Here is a 21,982-nt window from a genome sequence, read left to right as displayed (position 1 = left end):
TGAAAAGAAACACACACACTAGCATAGCCGTGATTATATGTTTTGGGGTCTCATTGGAATTTTGGTAACTGTGGCTATACATAAATTCTGGGAAAAGAAATTAAATGTGGTACATTTTTTAAGATGTATTGAGTGCACTGTTTGTAACATTTGAAATACTTTTAATTCATTAATAATGCATATAAGTGTACATACTTGAAAAGGGGAAATACATATTCAAACACATGATACATCTTCTTCTTTAGCCCAATTATCTGGATTTTTAATGCCCATGATTCGTCTTAAATTTTGAATGTCCCTTTTCATTGATTGTATTTCTTGTTGAATAGTACGTACTAATTCTTTTAGTTCTGTTAAGAAATCCATAATTATATGTGTGGGCACTTGTTGTGGTGCATCCTGCTTGAATCTTCTTGAGACTTGAATGACTTCTTCATCTGTTTGAAAATATTGGCAATATTTTTAAACAATTGAAGATGTAATACACTGTAAAATTTTGTGTTGGCTGCATAGGCATTTCAAAAGTAGTTAGACAAACTATATCATTTTGGTGACTGATGTTTATTCAATAACATATTATTGCTAGTCTAATTTTCCATAAATATTAAGCATGTACTCACAAAATCCTAAATGTGATGTTGTTTCTTTTGGTTCCTTTCCTAGAGTATCTTCTTTTTTAATTTGTTCCTCTGTACGGAAATGTTCCTCCATCCATTCCATGTAATTTTCCATTGTACTGTGATAGACACAAATAGTGCTCGTCACCTTCGATATTAGAATTAGCAGTGTAGGAAGATTACATGAAGGGAGAAGATGGAATGTATTGTATTTACTTTCTGATTAGTTGTTTATTGTCTGTGTGGTGGGTGGCTGCCAATAGGATGTCAAGTACCTCAGATGCTGTTGAATGGGGAACGTATTGGGGGACAGTGCGGTATTTGGGGTGTATCTATTTTTTCATTGGATATTTGAAACATTGAGCCAATTCCAGAAGGATAGGAATCTCTTTGTTCAGGAGACTGTGGAAAATGTAAGGATTTTGAGAATTGGGATAATACGATGTTGAGGACATAGATGATACATTCTCAAAGCATTGGCTTACAAGGTTTTTTTGGTTTTATAATATAATTTTAGATGGAGTGTTTGAAATGAGAGGTATATGCTGCAAATGTGGAGAAATATATTTTGACAGGGAACACAAGTTTTTTTTTTTTCTCTTTGAGAAAAGACAATTAATTAATCATCTAAAGAAAGAGCACAGACAAGTTTTTCAAAATGTTTTGATTCATCATAATGGTGAAGAGTATTTCTCTGATTGAAAATTTATTTTTTGGTAATATGTTGGTAAAATAACCCAAAGGCTCTTTCAAGAGGCACCCAGAGAACATTTTAAGTATATTGGAAAAGGAAAATACCTTTGATGCCTTTAAAAAAATAAATAGTCAAGGTTGCGATAGCATTATAGCCACGGGTACTACCATAAAATGGTTCATAGCCACGGGCGAGTGTAGATGCATTTATAACTGTAACCTTAGCCCCAGGTATAATGATTCCAATATTTATGGATTGATCATGTTGTTCCATTGATTTTACACTATACAATTTCACATGTGTTTCTAATTCCATGCCCTCATGTGCCTTTATGTTGTTTGAATTGTTACAGCTTGTCAATATGTCTTTTTCAATCTGTAAAAGTATTACCGGTAGCCGCGACTACTGGTGGTTGACTTGATCGGTGGGTACGAACACTCGAATCACACGTCATACTTTTTGGCGCGCTTTGACAGCCATGGGTATGAATCCGTTTGTTGTACCCGTGGTTATAGCTGCTTGTATTTTGGTGCAGTGATCATAATATATTATGGATGTTTCTGCTCAGATTTGTAAATATGTTTCTATTCGGATGTTCTCACCTGAGCGCATTTGAAAAATTTGCATTTATCCACATTTGTAGGTGGGTTTTCATTGTGTAACCGCTGTTACGTTATATGGAAAAATTAGGAAAAAATAAAAGTTGTTTTTTTTAATATAGTATGTAAATATTGTATGAAGTATTCTTTGCAGGATTGTGTTGGGATGTATTGATTGATATAGGTTGTAACAACAATGTGTTTGGCATTTTATTAGTTTGCTTTCTACTGTCCTCTTCTTGTGCTATTGATTTGTGAATGCTATGAAATTGACCTTTTTGTGTCCATTTGGCAGTTTGATCCCCGAAATGAGAGTGTGCACATGTTCTGTGTTTGGCTATGGTGAAGATCTATTCTATTCATTATTTGGAGTAGCTTAAGGTGAGTGATAGTGTGTTTTTATATGTTGTATGTGTAAGATAAATAAAGTATGTTTTAGGTGTCTCATTTTGATCATGTTTATAAATATTGTTTGCAAAGTAGGGTTTTCAATACTTTACTTTATTGTTTTTAGCATAGTGATGAAGCAGTATTACATATTATGGTATGCTTATGCTTGACAGAAAATATATTTCCAAATAAAGGTTGTTTCTCAGTGACATTGGAAGATGTGATATGAATGACGCTGCATAAGATACCGTAGTGTGAACCAAGCAGTATAACTCTACCCTTGACAAATATTGTGGCTGTGTGTGTGCTTCGTAGTTGGATATTAAGCTGGTTTTGGTGAGTATAGTGGCTACGTGGGTAGGTTTTGATAGTATATAGCAACACAGGATATAGTGCAGGATTTCCATGGTAATGTAATTGTTGGTAGTAATTTAGAAATATTAATGAGCAATCCTATCTGGCATTTTTCCAATTTGCTTGCAAACGGTGTGCTTTGGTAGGGCGTAAATCTATTTGGGTTCCATGCTATGTAATGCAATATGTTGTTATGCAATGCACTGACATAAGGAGATGTAAAATGAAAGGAGGTGCCTAGTGTGTTGGGGAAACAGTATTATTGAGGAGATTTGCTAAGATGGTTTTCTGAGGCTGCTTAAGGCACATGGCCATTGGAAATTTAGTGGAGATGGGATGGATTTGCTTGTAGGTGAAAGGCAGGATAGTGGATCAGGCTATTGTCTTATTATGATTAAATATCTGAAAACTGGTGAGGTAGTTCATTGTGCATGTTTTTTTTTGATGATGTCTAATGAAGTGTAATTAAGTGGGTGCTGGGAGAAGGAAGGTTGTGGCAGGGTCCAGTTATGAGACCATTAGTATACTCAATGGCACCACTAGTATACACAATGGTGTGTGCCTGGAGCTGTCATTCAGGTGTTAAGAAGAGGCTTGTGAGGTGTGAAGTGGCATTGGAAGATGTGATGTAAATGAGGTTGCATGGAAACCCTAGTGTGTATTTGTATTTGATGTGGATGTATTGTGTTTTATATAGCACATTTGTCCAAAGCACTTTACATAAGACCGTCAACAATATAATGACTCAGAATGCAAATCAGCGTTCAAAAACAGTAACATTCAAACTGTGTTCATAAAGTGTGACCCACAGTATAACTCTACCCTTGACAAACAGTGTGGCTGTGTGTGTGCTTTGTAGTTGGATATTTGGCAGTTTCTTGTGTCCCTATATTGGTGATTTTCTACTCTGTTAGAATTGTGGAAGTGTGAAATTATGACGTGCAGAAAGTGAATATATAGTGGCTAAGTGGGTAGGGTTTGATAGTATATGGGACACATTTTTATACTGCAGGATTTCCACTGTCATGTAATTGTTGGTAGCAATTTAGAAATAATAATGAACTATAATATTTGGCATTTTTCCAATTTGTTTGCAAACAGTGTGCTTTGGAAGGGCAGGAATCTATTTCTGTTCCATGCTATGTAATGCATATGTTGTTATGTAATGCACTGACATAGGGATATGTAAAATGAATGAGTGTGCATAGTGGGTTGGGGGACAGAGTATTATTGATGAGATTTGCTGAGAAAGTTTGCTGGGGCTGCTTAGGGCACATGGCCATTGACACTTTAGTGGAGTGGGGATGGACAGTGAAGGGAGGATATACATGTTCATATCTTTTGTTGAGTAGCAGAAATAGGTATTATTTTTTAGGTGAAAGGTAGGATAGTGGATCAGGGTATTATCCTATTATGCTGCAATAGGTGCAAACAGGCGACAGTTAATTGTGCATGTTTTTAGTTGAGGGTTGTTAAGGAGGTGTAATGAATTAAATGGGTGCTGGGAGAAGCAAGGTTGTGGTAGGGCATTGTTATGTGACCACAAGTAAACTCAATGGTGTGTGCCTTGAGGTTGCGTAAAGCTGTTAAGTAGAGGCTTGTGAGGTGTGAAGTGACATTGGAAGATGTGATATGAATGAGGGTACATAAGAAACCCTAGTGTGAACCAAATAGTAGAACTCTACCCTTGACAGATATTGTGTCTGTGTGTGTGTTTTGTAGTTGGATACTAAGCTGTTTTCTGTGACCCTAAGTTTGTGAATTTCTCCTGTTTTAGAATTGTGGAAGCGTGAAATTATGAAGTGAAGAAGGTGAATGTATAGTGGCTAAGTGGGTAGGGTTTGATAGTATATGGGACATATTTTTATACTGCAGGATTTCCACTGTCATGTAATGATTGGTAGTAATTTCGAAATAATAATGAACAATCATCTTTGGTATTTTTCCAATTTGCTTGCAAACGGTGTGCTTTGGAAGGGCAGGAATCTATTTGGGTTCCATGCTATGTAATGCCATATGTTGTTATGCAATGCACTGACATAGGAAGATGTAAAATGAATGGGTGTGCATAGTGGGCTGGTCGAAACAGTATTATTGAGGTTTGCTAAGAAAGATTTCTTGGGCTGCTTAGGGCACATGGCCCTTGAAACTTTAGTGGAGAGGGAAGGACAGTGAAGGGAGGATATACATGCTGATACCTTTTGTTGAGTTCCAGTAGTATTATTTAGCTAGTTGGTGAAAGGCAGGATAGTGTATCAGGCTATTGTCTAATTATGCTGAAATAGTTGGAAACGGGTGAGTTATTTAATGGTCTATATTTGCATATTTTTTTGTTCAGGGTGGCTAAGGAGGTGTAATTAAGTGGGTGCTGGGTGTAGGAAGCGCGTGGTAGAGGCTATTTATGTGACCACTATTATACTCAATGGTGTGTGCCAGGAGTTGGCATTCAGGTGTTAAGTAGAGGCTTGCGAGGTTTGAAGTGACATTGGAAGATGTGATATGAATGAGTTTGCATAGGAAACCCTTGTGTGAACCAAGCAGCTGTATAACTCTACCCTTGACCAAACATTGTAGCTGAGTGTGTGCTTTGTAGTTGGATACTAAGCTGTTATTTGTGACCCTATATTCGTGATTTTCTACTGTGTTAGAATTGTGGAAGTGTGAATTAATTAAATGAAAATGGTACATTTACAGTGGCTAAGAGGGTGTGATTTTATAATATATGGGACATATTTTCATACTGCAGGATTTCTACTGTCATGTAATGGTTGGTAGTAATTTAGAAATAATAATGTACAATCATATTTGGCATTTTTCTAATTTTCTTGCAAACAGTGTGCTTTGTAAATGCAGGAATCTATTTGGGTTCCATGCTATATAATGCAATATGTTGTTATGCAGTGCACTGATATAGGGAGATAAATAATGAATGGGGGTGCCTAGTGGGTTGGGGGACAGAATATTATTGCTGACGTTTGCTAAGACAGTTTTCTGGGGATGCTTAGGGCACATGGCCATTGAAACTTTGGTGTGGTGCGGATGGACAGTGAATTGGGGATATACATGCTGATATCTTTCGTTGAGTCACAGTAGTAATATTAGTTTAAAGGTTCCTTTTTGAATCATGGTGGCCTATATGGAACAGTTTTTTTTAAGTTTGCTGTCAACCGAAAAGGGACTATGGGGGTCATTACGAGTTTGGAGGTAGCCATGGTGCTATTAGCGCCATGGCTGCCTCCAAACTCGTGTCTGGGTTCTTTGAAGGGGGACTTACCGGGTCATTCCAACCTTGGAGGACCCGTAAGTCCCCATTCAAATTACCCATCCCCATTCCCATTCGAGCCCCCATATGGCTCCATGGGAATGGGGAGGGAGCTAATAACGGGCCCGTTAGTAACGGGCCCATTATTAGCTCCCTGGTTCCCTTGCAGGACCCGTAAAGGACGTCTGGTCTAACCAGACATTCTGAGCAGGTCCCGCAAGCGAACCTCGTAATGCGGCAGTAAGGGGTTAACGGCACCGGCATCCTTACCGGTGCTGTTAACCCCTTACCGCCGTACTCATAATGACCCCTTATGTCTCTCTTTGATTTAAATCGTGGTGGCACATTGTTTTTTATTTTTTTCTGATGGGAGTTCTACTCTATTTGAGCAAATCTCTTGTCAGGAATAAAAAAAAAATGATGTGCACCCCAGGCAAATCCCAGGGTGTGAAAAACTATTAGACCTGTGCTGAACGGGAAGACACAGGCTTTTACGTCCCATCCCGCAGGTTTGACTGAGTCTCTTGTTTTGCTTGGCCGTACAAATCCTGGGTTGGCGCGCAGTTACATTCTATCTGTATCTATCAGCCTGGGCTTTTTGCCATTGAGAAAGGAACAACAACGAGCCATAAGAAAGGGGTGTCTGCAGGAAAGTAGAGTTCTAGGGTTTCATATTTCACAAATTAGTGTTTTTAAATCTGTAAATACAAATCCTGTAGATAATACAACAATACCTGGAGTTGATGATAAATTTAAAAATTTGCAATTTAAAATAAAAGATTTGCCAACACAAAGTTTTGCTGGAACTGAGAATGTTTTTCTTGAAAGTAAAAACAAAGAAGAACTGTATCAAATGTTTTACTAGCTAGTAAAAAAAGAAAGCTTTTTAGAAAAAAAGTAGCAAGTGTGCTGTCAATTTGAAACAGAGGAATACAGATATATATAGGAAAATGTATCACTCCTGAGTTTTTACACATTTTTGGAGAAGTGTGAAACCAAAATCTATAGATGTGGTAAAACATTTTTGCAAAAGAAAAAAGTAGAAGTAATAATTAAGAAAGCTTTTGATATGAAAAGAAAATTGTTAATTTTCGTATTGAATAAACTTTCACAATAAAACATAGTCATGGGTGCCCCTCTGTGAGGACGAACACGGCTAAATTACCTGATCTTTGGGAAGGTACCCACTCGAGAGTCCACAGCCACCCTTTACCTCACTGTCCTTTTCACAGAAGGGAAATTCCAATTTGCATATCAGTCTTCGTCCTACCCACCTATAACTATTTTTTGATTGCTTAAGAGACTTAAGTTTAAATGTTAAATTTTAAATGTTAAAGGTATTTATACTGCGCACCGTCACCCGTCACCAATGGAACTGGTCCCCAGGCGCTCAGGCGATCTGTAAAACAAGAGGCAGGCGGGTTAGGTTTATCGGGTGAAGAAGGAATAATAATGTGAGAGAAGTGGTGTGCTGTTGGCTGCTTCGGTTTGGTTTTCACTGTGCGCTGAGCTTTGATGCAACTATCGGACCGATGCAAGACCTTGTATGATGTTGGTAAGGTTTATGTATTGTTTGCTTGTTGTTGCCGATTGCTGGGCGAGAGATGGATGTGTGGATTTTTGGGTTAGTTAGGTATGCAGAGGTTTGAGCTGGGTTATTAGGTTATATATCTTAGGTCATTGCAGGACTTGTTCTATTTAACTGGCATTCCTATAGGTAAGAGTATCACCACTTTCCTTTCTTGTCCATCTTATTGTTGTGAGCGATGGTGTGGCGCGTTCCCAGCTGTGTTGTGTTATGGACATAGTGTAATGGGACAGGGGGTGTCTAGTCACCCTTCTAGTGTTGGTGCTGTAGATTAGCAGTGCCCTACTCCCTTGCTATCTTTTTCTGTTGGTGGTCTGTAGGTGAAAGTGTGTAATTCAGGCCCGGGTGCTATCGGTGGTAGTCATTGTCCTTCTGTACTGGTCTACCTGTGTATTCAATGTTTAGTTTCATTCTGTCATAGCTATCTCTCAGTTGATAAGCTTGGTGTTAACACCTTAAGTTTCCTAGCGTCATCCAGCGCTAATAGCACCATGGCTACCTCCAAACTCGTAATGACCCCCTAAGACTCTGCTCAACTCCAACAGCATAACAACACAGATCTCAGGTAAACAAATGCAGAGAATATGATAAGACATTGACTAATCCTTGATGGATCTAGTAGATAATGTCTGTAACAATTGATGTGCGTTCAGGGTTGGGGTTGGGGGGACACTCCAAATAATGTCATTTGACACTCCTACTAATGTTTGGTCACCAATACTATCTAATAAGTAATATATGACCTAGCACCACCTGGCACTGAGAAGTCATTCTGACTTTCTTTTCCCCACAGAGTATGCTGGATCAAATGCTGAATTGAACGGACGATCTACCTGACTTGTGCAACTTAAAAACATTGGTCCTGAAGAAGATGGCGTATGGAAAAGAAGCCATCAGAATTGGTCGACCAGCCTTCTTTAGATGCCTCTGAACTAAGAGAGACACAAAGAGAAACCACTAAATCTGTCTTTCTCCACATAACAACGAGGTCAATCTATAATGGCATTGAATAGAATGGTGCAAGAGCATATTCTTGATCCTAAGAATACAGGCGCATGACAGGCGATGTCTATTGAAAATTGAAATTAACTATAACATAGACATAGACATTATTTCTTATACAGGAGTACTGATGGATTAGCCGCCTTCCCTCCAAAAAAGGTTTTTAGACATAGGAATCCACAATTGAATAAAGCATACTTCGTGGAGGACAAATACATTGATCAGAAGAAATCTAGTCCCACACGAATTGCCTGTCCATTCGGTGGATGCCGTCCTGGAGGATTTCCTCAGAGTACTAATTTCATTTAAAGTATTTTAGATACTGGTTATAGATAACCACTATATGGTTTTATAGCCTCATTGTAGCCTTAGGGCAGTTTACCTCTTCCTATCCCTATTAGATAAGCGTTACCACAGCGCTTTCTAGGGTAAGTACCACCATGAAGGGAAAGGGGGTTCTTCTTAGAGCTAGCTGTTAGGTTACCCATTTATGGTTGGACACAGAATTACCTACAGAACCTTAATTTTACCTGTTCTTGTTTTTTGTGTTAAAGGAGTGTGAAGTGGTTCATCTGAGATATGTCAATAGGTGGACGAAGACTTTAATGTGCATGCAGTCCGTGCATACAGTGCCAATTCACGGGTCTCTGCACAGGTGACTGCCATGTGTGCTGAACACAGGCAGGCTTCGTTATGGCACGATAGCTGGTGTGGAGAACGCTTTCCTTGGTGACTGATGGGAGCTCAATTGCAGAAGGGGAGTGCATTGCACATGACAAGCACATTGTAAGACACGTGAACTTCGGTGTGCTGCATGTGGTAAACCGTAGCCCATTTGATGCACGGATGGAGGCCTTGCACCGCCAACTATGTGCCCTGGTAGCAATTAGGATTGACATTGTTGCCTTCTGTTTGTGGTTCGTCAGCATTGCAAACATTGTTCATTCCATGGGTGTGGTGTTTGGTATTACATCCTACAGTGTTTCTCTGTGAGAAACAAACCCTAGACTCTTCCATCCATACTAATTACAGGCCTAGCACTACGGTACCCTTTGTTCTCAGGATTATAGATAGAGTGGTCTACATACAAATCCAGCATTATCTTGAAACCAACCAACTCCTAGGATCCCGTCAATCTGGTTTTAGACCACTACATGGCACAGAGACAGCCTTAATCGATATCAAAACACAAATTGACAAGCTCAACGACAAAGAAAACACTACCATGCTGCTTCTCCTTGACTTGTCGGCGGCCTGGTGGGCCACGTAGTTTTGTGCGAACACCTCGCCTCGGCCGCCCGCTTATCAGATGAGGCTATAGCATGGGTCCAGTCATTTCTAGACAATAGAACAATGAGAGTTTTCTCCACATGGGCTTCAGCGGACCCTATCAAAACAGCATGCGGTGTACCTCAAGGTTTTTGCGTATTGCCAACTATGTATAATATTTTTACCAAGCCTTTATTTGACAAATTGGACCGACTAAGTACGAACCACACTAATTATGCAGACGACACCCAGATCCTCATTCCCCTTTCGGGCAATTCTGTCTCTGATACAGCCTTGGTAAATGAAATATACCTCATAATTCAGGCATGGATGGCAACCCCTGGCCTCTGCCTGAATGATGACAAAACAGAGATCCTGCTCCTCGGTTCTATTACCAACCTAAAAAAACTTGACCCCAGCTACTCTGCGTTTAACATTGACGGCAATATAATAACTGTAGCTAAAGAAGAGAAAACGCTAGGCTTTTACCTTGATTCTACCTTAATATTAAAAAAAAAAACAAGTAAACTCCCTAGCATCATCCACGGCCTACACCTTCAAACTTATCAGGGCATACCAAGCTTTCTAAACACAAGCCAGTGGCATTATCCTTGCTAATGCCCTAATACTCTCCAGACTAGACTACTGCAATGCTTTGTTCTCAGGAACTAATAACTACATCACCGACAAAATTCAGATATTGCAGAATAATGCCCTGAGAACAGCCCTGACCCTTCCTACTAAAGAACATATATCCAACATGAGAAGAGAATATCACTGTCTAAAAATTAGGGATAGGATTTCACTTAAAATAGCCACGCTAACCTTTAAGTGCCTTAACAATGCAGCCCCACCCTACCTCACGGAGAGAATAGCAAGAAAAACATCGACCCGCCCCACTAGAGTGACCTACTCCCACTGCCTCGTTACCTAGATTTAGACAAAAAAAAGAGGTGGTAGTAGTTTCCCGGTGAAGGCAGCCAGTATTGGGACACACTCCCACTTGACCTTAGAAAAGATCAATCCTACTATAGCTTCAGATGAAACATCCTCAAATGGTTATGTTCCAACGACCGCCAAGATTAGCCTATGTATACTGTAACAGTCATCACTTGAACCCCCATAGCTTTCTATCATATCTAGACTCTTGTATATATTTACTGATGTATATTATTGTATATTGCACTGTTGTATAGCCCCAATTTTGACTCGCTGAATCTCTATTGCTTGTATGTATCTTTCCTCACTGTGTAACTAAGCTTAACGTAACCTTGTATGCTGTGGTGCCCAGTTACATAAGGGTCCGGTGCGCATGACAAATTAATAAACAAACAAACAAACATGGCTGCAGCTAATGGAGTGAACAGATCTGCAGTGTGTGCACTGAGTGCAGTGTTGCACTACTGTCAGTATAGAAGAGGGTAGGCTTGAAGTGCATCTTCTATGTGCTTGCATACTGTAGTGTGTGAAATGGATGCAATATTTAAATAGTGTGTGCATAGAATTGGATAGGGGTGAACTGCATATTTCATAGGATTGTGTAGTGTCCATTGCTGACTACTGTACTGCACGATGCAGCATTGCTTTTGTGTACTGGATAGAGTGCTGGGAGGAGGGCCACTGTTGCAAAAACAATGTTGGTCTGGTTGGCAGTAACACCATACTATGTGAATGAAACTGGGTGTGGGTGCCGGAGGCTGTGTTATGTTTGTAGATTCTGCTAACTATTACATGTTGCATGTTGGCATGCATAGCTGTATTACGGTGCAGAGGTTGGGTAGCAGTGGTGGTGGCTATGGTACAGGTGTTGAGTGTGGTACTTGGTCACATGTTGCCATGCATGGCAACATTACATTGCGGTAGGTGTGGGCAAGGCCTAGATTATTGGGTGCATGGCAAAGGCCATAGACCGTAGGCCATGCACCCAGTAGTCTAGGTCTTGCTCACACCCACGGCAGCAATTCAGTTTAGACTGCATCTCTCAGAAGGTGCGCACCTTTACTGAATGGTTTTGGAGCACATTGTACACTTCATAGAGCACCAGGCGTCAGCTGACAGCATATATTGTTGGTTTGTTCGGTTGGCAGTAACACCATCGTATGTGAATGAAAGTGGGTAGGGTTGCCGGATGCTGTGTTAAGTTTGTAGATTCTGCTAAAAGTGCATGTTTCTATTGTGAAAACAGAATCAAAATACCGAGGCTGAGTACCCCAAAATGAAATACACCAAACACAGGTTACAAAGGAACATACAAAGTACTTTATTTTATACTGAATTCAGTTACGAAGAACAGAGCAAAATCAGATAGCTATTGGCCCTCAGTGCAACACAATGAACTCCAGCCTGGTTCAGTGTGTTCAGTGAGAGACGGTGTACATTAGAATTCATGGCTCTTTTATACTATTTGCGAACACGATGTCCAACCCTACTTCGGGTTAATATTCCTCTAATTCATTACAGATCTAGGGTTCATGCCTAGTTCGCATATCCACATGTAACTGGTTTGCTTTTAATACATATATCAACAAGCCTACACGGCAACTGTGTGTTCTGGGATTTCCCATGCAGATCTTGTCAAACATTAATACAATGTAGTTAAACAAGTGTTCTATGTTCAGAATGAGAATACATTGTTCTCAACATATGCTCGCAGATTAGTTTTCTTTGCACGAGTAATCCTTTACACACAGGTCAACGAAGGACAAAGTCTCAGTTCACGACCTCAACAAGTGGCCTGCAGGCAAGTTACAAATTGGCTACATGCAGAGGTCAAGATGTCCATGTTGTATTTCGGAATGACATCATCCAACATTTTAACTCACACGCTGACTTTACAAAGCGAACCTAAAATGGCGGATGATCCTAAAATGGCAGCTTACATTGATTTTATGGTCAGGACCTTGCAACTCGGATTTCTTCGCAAGCGATTTGTTAGCAGCTTGCAGTAGGCCAATATACATATAATCATTGCAATAGGAGGCACGATATAATTTCTCATTTGACAAACCCTCCTTTTGGCCTATGCCAAGTGCTAAACTACTTCAGATCTCCTTGCAAATAGCTCCATGCATCACCATCCATGCACCCTGAATCACTGTCGGAAATGTCTATTGCCATTAGGTAATTCGCTAGAATTTCTTTCAACACATATTCTTTGGAAGTTTTATCTGGGGCATACACTTTATGTCCTATCGTACCTATCGCTTGTGCGCAACATCGCCCTAGCATCGAACATATACTAGGTAGACACTGAATACAGCAACAAAGAAACAACAAAATTCCCAAAATGATCAGTAAGACCGAAAGTACCTTCCAAATCCAAGATCACGAGAAGTCCCAGAACCAAGCGCTAAGATCCCAGTTTCCCTCGGGAACATGCACTTCTGAACTAAGGACATGCAGATTCTGTATTGCCTTGAAGATAGCTGGGGAGGAATCTGGCGGGAAAACACAGCAAGCGGACCCCACTAATTTACACACTCCACCACATTCAGCCAGAATGACATCTAATGCCATCCGGTTCTGAAGTGCTACTAGTCTTATTGCCTTCTGTTCTAATGTCATATTATAGAGTATGTCTGTGGTCCGGTTGATGGTTCTATCCAAAACTCTCACTAGTCTTCTGATATCTTCGGAATTCGTATCTGCCCCCAAAATGGCACAACTGATGTTGCTATATCTCCCAAGATTTGTGCTGGAGTGTCACCATTCTCGACCTTTGAAACTTCTATTGTACTAGCTATAAACACCCCAGGTAAGAGGATCCCTAAATAACAGGTTCCCTGCCAATCCCTGGGCAACCATGGGAATGCTACATTACCGCAGACAAAGTAGACAGGTTCGCCTACATACAAAGGTCTGTTTTCACCAGTCAAATTTGCAACATTGGCACAACCTAGAAAATCTCCCATTGACTGAGTTCCATTCCTCTGTATGCAAAAAGAAACTGAATTGGGTCAATGGTTCACAGTATAAGAAGGAGGCATGGCATCCTTATTGCCTATCGGAGCCATCTTAAAGGAAATCAAAGATTGGAAAGGACGAGACAGTCTATCAGAAGGCCTAATAGAAGCAACGTTAGGTTTACTCCTGTTTGCGAAAAGCGAGCATCCCAGGGGAGTCAAACCACGTTTCTCAAAATTATTCAAATTAGTGCTGTCAAAGTTCCCTGAGATGCTATCATTGCAACGACAAAAAAACAGTGCTCTAAGAGAAGCATAACAAGCAGTTGTCAAAGGTAAAGGATGAATATACCAACCTAGCCCCTTATCCCTGTGTTGCGGTATATGTGAGCAGACCAAACAGTTAGACTTATTAAAAATGGCATGCGTAGCATTCATAATAAGTAGCAGAGTATTATTGTGGTACCTTTGTCTATGCTGAGAGTCCATCGGGGACAGAGTATGCAAATGTACAAAGGGAGTAGGAACAGTAGGTACATTTTCAGTAGGCAACAAGGATTCTAAAGGACGCGTTTCCTCGAGGTACCACAATCCTAAGACAGTGACTATTATAAAACCAAATATCATTATAAAAACACAGCAATACGTTTTCGGGGCCCAGGTGCATTGTCCTTTTTCCTGGTTGGTCACCACATTATTTACAAGTCCCATATGAGCAGTAGCGGTGGCAGACATTGTAGTCTTCAAACGGAAACCCCAATGTTCATTGCTGGCGACCTCCCGGCCGCGCAACTTCTTAGTGCTTCCACAACCCTAGCCAACAGAATCCCCTTTCTCAAATTTGGGCAAAAACAAGCCCTCGATGATCCTTTCCCTCTCCAAATGCACAGGCGAACCATGCAGTAAGTGCAGTAATAGACTTATGGCACGGTTTTGCTGTGCATCTGGTACACTTACTGCACGGTGTACCACAGTCTTATGGTCTTCTCGGTTCTTCCACCTCTTTCCACCACACAGCCTGTGAATCTTTACAGTGCAGTCTGCATGACTATACCTCTCTCATGCAGACTCATCAATCCAGTCCTAACTGGCAGATCCCTCTGACCAGACATAGCCTTTACCGAGCACAGGCTCCTACATTTTCGGGCTCCATGGATGCAACCTTGTCCCTGGGCCACGGGCCTTGATCCTTTTCACGCAGATTTTTTTCTTGCGCTTTAGTTAAGCACATGCACACTCACTAGTCCACTCTTACATGGCAGATCCCTCTGACCAGACACACCTTTGATTGAGCACAGGCTCTGACATCCCCGGGCTCCGTGGAGGCAATCTTGTCCCCAGGCTACAGGCCGTTTTCAATTTTTGCGCAGATATCGTCTCGCGCTCCAGTTAGCTTTAGCAGCCGGCTGTCAACCTGGGGAATCGATCACTCGCTCCCCGGGTGCGGGTATGCTTTATTTAGTAACCGGCATCGTCACGCGCCCTTTGTTTCCCGATACGGCACACATGATTGGATACTCGGGACACACACCCCTCTGCTACTCTGCGGATGTGCAGGCACCGGATTGGTTGCCGCGCACACATCAGGCACCAGCCCACATGCCTGCCCTTACACATCACAGCGGCACCCTGGGAACGAATGCTCTTCTTCCGCATTCCTGTAGCCACTCAGAACAGAGTTCCTAGTGTGGCACACACATGGCTGCAGGCTGTTTCTCTCTTCCTGAAGCTTGGGCTGCGGACCGTGGAGCTTTGTACTCCATTTTCTGAGGTACTGTACGCAACCACATTTCCTCAATTGGTCTGGCCGTTACCTTAGGCACGGCCATTTATTCTCACTTTCTGGCACCTTTTCGGGCAACCCCCCGTCCAAGTGCCCCCCTTTCATTGTCCTTTCTGCTCCACTGTGTCTCTCTCCAGTTGCAGAATCAAGGGCCAGAACGCATCTGAGGACACAAACCCATTTGATGCACCAATCCTTTTCACTGATACCACACAGGACTCAGTGATTCCACAGCGACCGGAGTTGGGTATACCTGTCCTTTTTGTTCAAAACAGGACAATTTACAGGTAATCTCACGGTTTATCTGCCCCGCCTCCCAAGTCAGGGAGGCCCATATGGCCATCTCCCTGACCCAATCTCCCTGCACCTGTCTTGATTTCACATTGCATGGACACATTTCTTTTGTATATTTCCAGATACTATCTGCATGGTCTGGCGATACCGACTACCAGGACGCCTGGACTCTGGAGACTTTCCAGTGTTTTCATACAGGCACTACATGCACTTCCTTGATGCATGAACAAACGACTACGTGCCACAGGTTTCAATTCTTTCCACCACCACCTTTGGTAAGTGACGTTCCGTTTAGCTTCTCAGTCACTTTTCCAGTCCACTTAGGCCCTCACTGGCTGCTGTTGCTCTCTCGCCCGCCCCCCCTGCTGTCCCATACCCAGTGGGGTTGACGGACCGCATGTGGGGAGTTGGGGCCCATGCAATTTGTGTTTGAAGGGGAACCCACACCATTATCTTTTGTTCTCCATGGGGTGGACACACGGGTAGTCTACAAGGGGATACCCTAACGTTAGGAGACCTAAACATGGTCATGATGTGATTGGCAAACATGACCATATTTATTGGTTTGCATTTAGTCTATTGCATTTTGTCTACATTACATTGTTTTGTATAGATCATTCCCTTCATCATATCCATTCAATTTTTCTCCTTCCTCTAACTCCTTTTCCTCTTTTACTAAATGTATCTTTTCCTCCTTCCTTCCTTTTGTTTTCTACAGGGTCTTGCTATTACTGCCCTGATGAAGGCAGAGCCGTCTCTTCAGCTGTGAAGAGCATCTTTTTCATCCACTTGATACCGCCGAAACGCATCACGTTTTAGAGGGGATTTGAGGTCCCTCATAGAATATCTGATCAAAATTGGACCTCTCACTCAATTGCAAAATTTGTTTTTTCAGGTAGTCAGGATTTTTTCTTCAGAAATTCTGTTGACTTCCTGGCTCCACTGTCCTTATGCTTTTTCCTTTCTTTCCCCCTCATGCATTGGCAGACCCCACCCCAATGTATAATAATGTTTACATTGAATGTTCATAGGTACTCAATTTGACCACACATTATTGAAAAAAAAGTATTTGTTACCTTTTACAAGCTTTGTCTATTTTGATGTTATCACAGTGTGGGAAATATTACATTGATTTCTCATCATGTTTTAATGACTTTTTTGTCTTTCCTTTTTTAATTTTTCATTTTTGTTTTGTTTCATTGTACTTTGTTATTTCAATATATGTTTAGAAGGATTTTTTAAGTATGTATAAACTGTCAGGCCGATTCATGGAATTATTAGCGCGGCGCAAGTGGCCAAAAACGTGCGAATCGCAGTGGAATAGCGAAAATCGCAGTGCAAGTGCGAAAATCGCACGAAAAGCAGCGCACATCGATTCATGGAAGGCCGTGCGCGAGAAAACCATCGGATGTGCGATAAAAAAGTGCGCGGCGCACGTTGGCGCACAGGCCATCTAACGGCGTGCGCCAGGTTACAGCGAAAATCTCACAGGCCACAGCGAAAATCGCACATAGCGCGGCGCACGCAACAAAAGTAGGCGGAACACGGGGCGTAACACTCGGAATGGGGAACAACTTGCCAAAATGTGGGCGTCACGGGGGAAGCACAGGGTACAAGTGCGCGGAACGCCCACACGCTCGCCTACAACACGTATTCATGGAATAGAATAGGGCAAAAAAGCGCACGCTCAAACCAGCGCACAGGCACAAACACGACCGCCACAAGAAAGCAGGCGGTAGCGTCTCTGCGCCTGTAAGAAATGTGCGCCAAAAGGTGCGCCAACAGATAGCACCTATATACAGCCATGATGAATGCCCAATACTGTGGCCCTCCAGGACAAATGACGTGCAAAGGGGCACCCACAAACACAGACACGCGCTGACAGAAAAAAAACGTGTGCGTGTATTCCAGGGTGCGCGGGAAGTCTCACATGCGAATTGTCTGGGTACGTGGATTACAGGGGTGCGCGGGAAGTACCACACGCGATTTGTCAGGGTACGTGGATTTCAGGGGTGCGCGGGAAGTTCCACACGCGATATGGCCGGGTACATGGATTTCAGGGGTGCGTGGGAAGTCCCACACACGATTAGGCAGGGTACGTGGATTTCAGGGGTGCGCGGGAAGTTCCACACGCGATTTGGCCGGGTACGTGGATTTCAGGGGTGCGCGGGAAGTTCCACACGCGATTAGTCAGTGTACGTGGATTGCAGGGGTGCGCGGGAAGTTCCACACGCGATTTGGCCGTGTACGTGGATTTCAGGGGTGCGCGGGAAGTACCAAACGCGATTTGTCAGGGTACGTGGATTTCAGGGGTGCGCAGGAAGTTACACACGCGATTTGGCCGGGTACGTGGATTTCAGGGGTGCGCGGGAAGTTCCACACGCGATTTGGCCGGGTACGTGGATTTCAGGGGTGCGCGGGAAGTTCCACACGCGATTAGTCAGGGTACGTGGATTGCAGGGGTGCGCGGGAAGTTCCAAACGCGATTTGGCTGTGTACGTGGATTTCAGGGGTGCGCGGGAAGTACCACACGCGATTTGTCAGGGTACGTGGATTTCAGCGGTGCGCGGGAAGTTACACACGCGATTTGGCCGGGTATGTGGATTTCAGGGGTGCGCGGGAAGTTCCACACGCGATTTGGCCGGGTACGTGGATTTCAGGGGTGCGCGGGAAGTTCCACGCGCGATTAGTCAGTGTACGTGGATTGCAGGGGTGCGCGGGAAGTTCCACACGCGATTTGTCAGGGTATGTGGATTTCAGGGGTGCGCGGGAAGTTCCACACGCGATATGGCTGGGTACGTGGATTTCAGGGGTGCGCGGGAAGTCCCACACGCGATTAGGCAGGGTACGTGGATTTCAGGGGTGCGCGGGAAGTTCCACACGCGATTTGGCCGGGTACGTGGATTTCAGGGGTGCGCGGGAAGTTCCACACGCGATATGGCCGGGTACGTGGATTTCAGAGGTGCGCGGGAAGTCCCACACGCGATTAGGCAGGGTACGTGGATTTCAGGGGTGCGCGGGAAGTTCCACACGCGATTTGGCCGGGTACGTGGATTTCAGGGGTGCGCGGGAAGTTCCTCACGCGATTAGTCAGGGTACGTGGATTGCAGGGGTGCGCGGGAAGTTCCACACGCGATTTGGCTGTGTGCTCCCAGGTATTACCTGTACACCCTCCACGGCCCCTGCAGGCAGCACACACCACAGGGGACTACCCTGCACACCTGCTCATGTCACCCACCACCCCCACCCACCAGGGGCACCCTCCACCAGGCCCCCACCCATGTCTCCCACCACCCCCACCCCCCAGCAGTGCAGGGGCATCCTCCACCAGGCCCCCACCCATGTCACCCACCACCCCCACCCCCCAGCAGTGCAGGGGCATCCTCCACCAGGCCCCCACCCATGTCTCCCACCACCCCCACCCCCCAGCACTGTGGGGCACCTGCCAGCAGGCCCCCACCCATGTCCAACCCATGTCTCCCACCACCCCCACCCCCCAGCACTGTGGGGCACCCTCCACCAGGCCCCCACCCATGTCTCCCACCACCCCCACCCCCCAGCAGTGCAGGGTCATCCTCCACCAGGCCCCCACCCATGTCCTACCCATGTCTCCCACCACCCCCACCCCCCAGCACTGTGGGGCACCTGCCAGCAGGCCCCCACCCATGTCACCCACCACCCCCACCCCCCAGCCACCAGGGGCACCCTCCACCAGGCCCCCACCCATGTCTCCCACCACCCCCACCCCCCAGCAGTGCAGGGGCATCCTCCACCAGGCCCCCACCCATGTCTCCCACCACCCCCACCCCCCAGCACTGTGGGGCACCTGCCAGCAGGCCCCCACCCATGTCACCCACCACCCCCACCCCCCAGCCACCAGAGGCACCCTCCACCAGGCCCCCACCCATGTCTCCCACCACCCCACCCCCCAGCTGTGCAGGGGCATCCTCCACCAGGCCCCCACCCATGTCACCCACCACCCCCACCCCCCAGCCACCAGGGGCACCCTCCACCAGGCCCCCACCCATGTCTCCCACCACCCCCACCCCCCAGCCACCAGGGGCACTCTCCACCAGGCCCCCACCCATGTCTCCCACCACCCCCACCCCCCAGCAGTGCAGGGGCAGCCTCCACCAGTCACCCACACATGTCCCCCTGCCCCCAGGTCCTGACGATACTCAATCATGGCAGTAATGGGCAGCATACCCAGCACAAACACCCAGGCAAGGATTGCATCCACCCACATAGTGAATGCAATTACATGATACAACCCCAATGGCAAGTAGGTAAATGAACACATGTCCGTCACACACACATACACAATGGGTGCAAGTGAATGTCAAAACCCATATCATGAAATGAATGAAACCAATGAGAAAATACCACAAGTGAAAGTTAAAAAAAAATGTATTAAAGATGAAAAATAAGTAAACAAATCAAACATACAACAATGGGGATAACAAAATAAATGGTCCATGTCCGAGAACAAATGTAAAAATAAAAAAAAAAGTAATCCAAAAACAAATGTTGTCCAAAGCAATATCATGTGGAAGGAAAATAATGAAAAACCATTTCCTCATGGTGAACACAATAATTAATAAAAAAAATGTTTCTTCAAAAAGCAAACTATATACACGAATATTCCAGGGTCCATGAGCCCAACACGATAAATGAAACCTACTACTACCTAATGAAAAAAATATATACAAAAAAGTGGCCACTGTCCGAGCGGTCCAAAAAAATAAAAATGAATAAAGGAAACCTAACACTAACTAACTAAATAACTATATACAAAGGCAGCGGGCAAGTCCTGCGGCTCACTCGGTGATGTTGCTGGCCAGGGCATCATCGAACTCCATGTCGATGTCCTGGAGGCGGGACTCTGTCCTGGCCCCGAGGTCTCGCAGGGATAACCCCATGTCCAGCTCAAACTCCCTGCGAGCTTCCTCGAGGCACTCAGCCCGCCTCAACGCCCGACGCATGGAGAACTCCGCCCTGACCATGGTGAGCCGCTCCTCTTCCGCCCGCTGCCGCTCCGCACCTATCCGCTGGACCAACTGCTCCCACACGGAAGACACCACCATCCCAGGGTTGCCCTGCCCTCCGGCCGATGCCTGCCCCTCTGATCTTGATGGCCCCGAGCCATGATGCCTCCCACGTCGAGCCTGCTGCTGCCTCCGACACCACTGCCTCTGCCAGAACGACGGCATCCAGGCTGATGGAAACCACCGACGCCGTCGTGCATGTGCCCTGCCCGATGATGCTGTCACATCTACCATCTGCTGGGGTCCAGTTGCTGTGTTGTCCACCCCTGCTGGACCTCCAACTCCCAACTGTGGGAGGGATGGGATCCCCACCGAGCTGGCTGCATTGGTCAGGGCAGGTCCACAGGGGGCCCTGGTGGCATCTGGGCCGGAAGACGGCAAGGAGAACGACTGGTGTATAGCCTGCACAGAGGAGGAGAGGGCCGCCAGATTGGCCAACACATGCAGCAAACCCCCGAACATGGCCGATCCCAATTGGGCCACGTCGGCACGGTGCACTTCGTGATGACGTGCGTGCTCCTCCCGGGAAGCACGCACGGCATCACGAATCACAGCCGTGCGCATCGTGACCCCAATCAGGACCTTCTCCACACGGCCAGGGGTTCCCACGTCCGCAGGTGGAGGGGAGTCAGGTGACATGGACATCCCCTCTACCTGCGGACGGGCCTGGGACGGGGCATCCCTGTTGGTGCATGGTGGTGCACTCACAGGGTCAGAGACAGCGACATGCACAGGCCCCTCCACGGTGACATGTGCTGCCTCCTGCCCCTGGCCCTGGACTGCACCACTTGCACCAGCAGGGATGCCCCCACCAGGCCCCATGTGTGCCCCAGTGGCGGCCTCCTCCTCCTCTGTGCAAACCACCAACCTGGATGGCTCCTCACCGTCTCCCACCGTAGCAGGCCCCTGTGGGGGCTCACCCACCCCTTCCGCTGCAGCCGTGGGGGCATCCCTGCCGCCTTGCTCCACAGCGCCGTCTCCGCCCTCTTCTTCACTAGCCGCTGCGTAGAGGGAGACAAAGAACACAAGCATCAGGGTACTGTACAATGGTCCCCTAGACAGGAAGCAATAGCACATGAGCACCACTGTCAAAGTACACTTCCATCATGTACCTCCACAACACATGGGTCAGTCCAGGCAAAACACACACAGTAACAGGCATGGTGCATGCCATGGACATTTC

This window comes from Ambystoma mexicanum, chromosome 3p (genome assembly GCF_040938575.1).
Source record: "Ambystoma mexicanum isolate Mex_15411 chromosome 3p, UKY_AmexF1_1, whole genome shotgun sequence".
Lineage (NCBI taxonomy): Eukaryota > Metazoa > Chordata > Amphibia > Caudata > Ambystomatidae > Ambystoma > Ambystoma mexicanum.
This window is presented reverse-complemented; position numbering follows the sequence as displayed.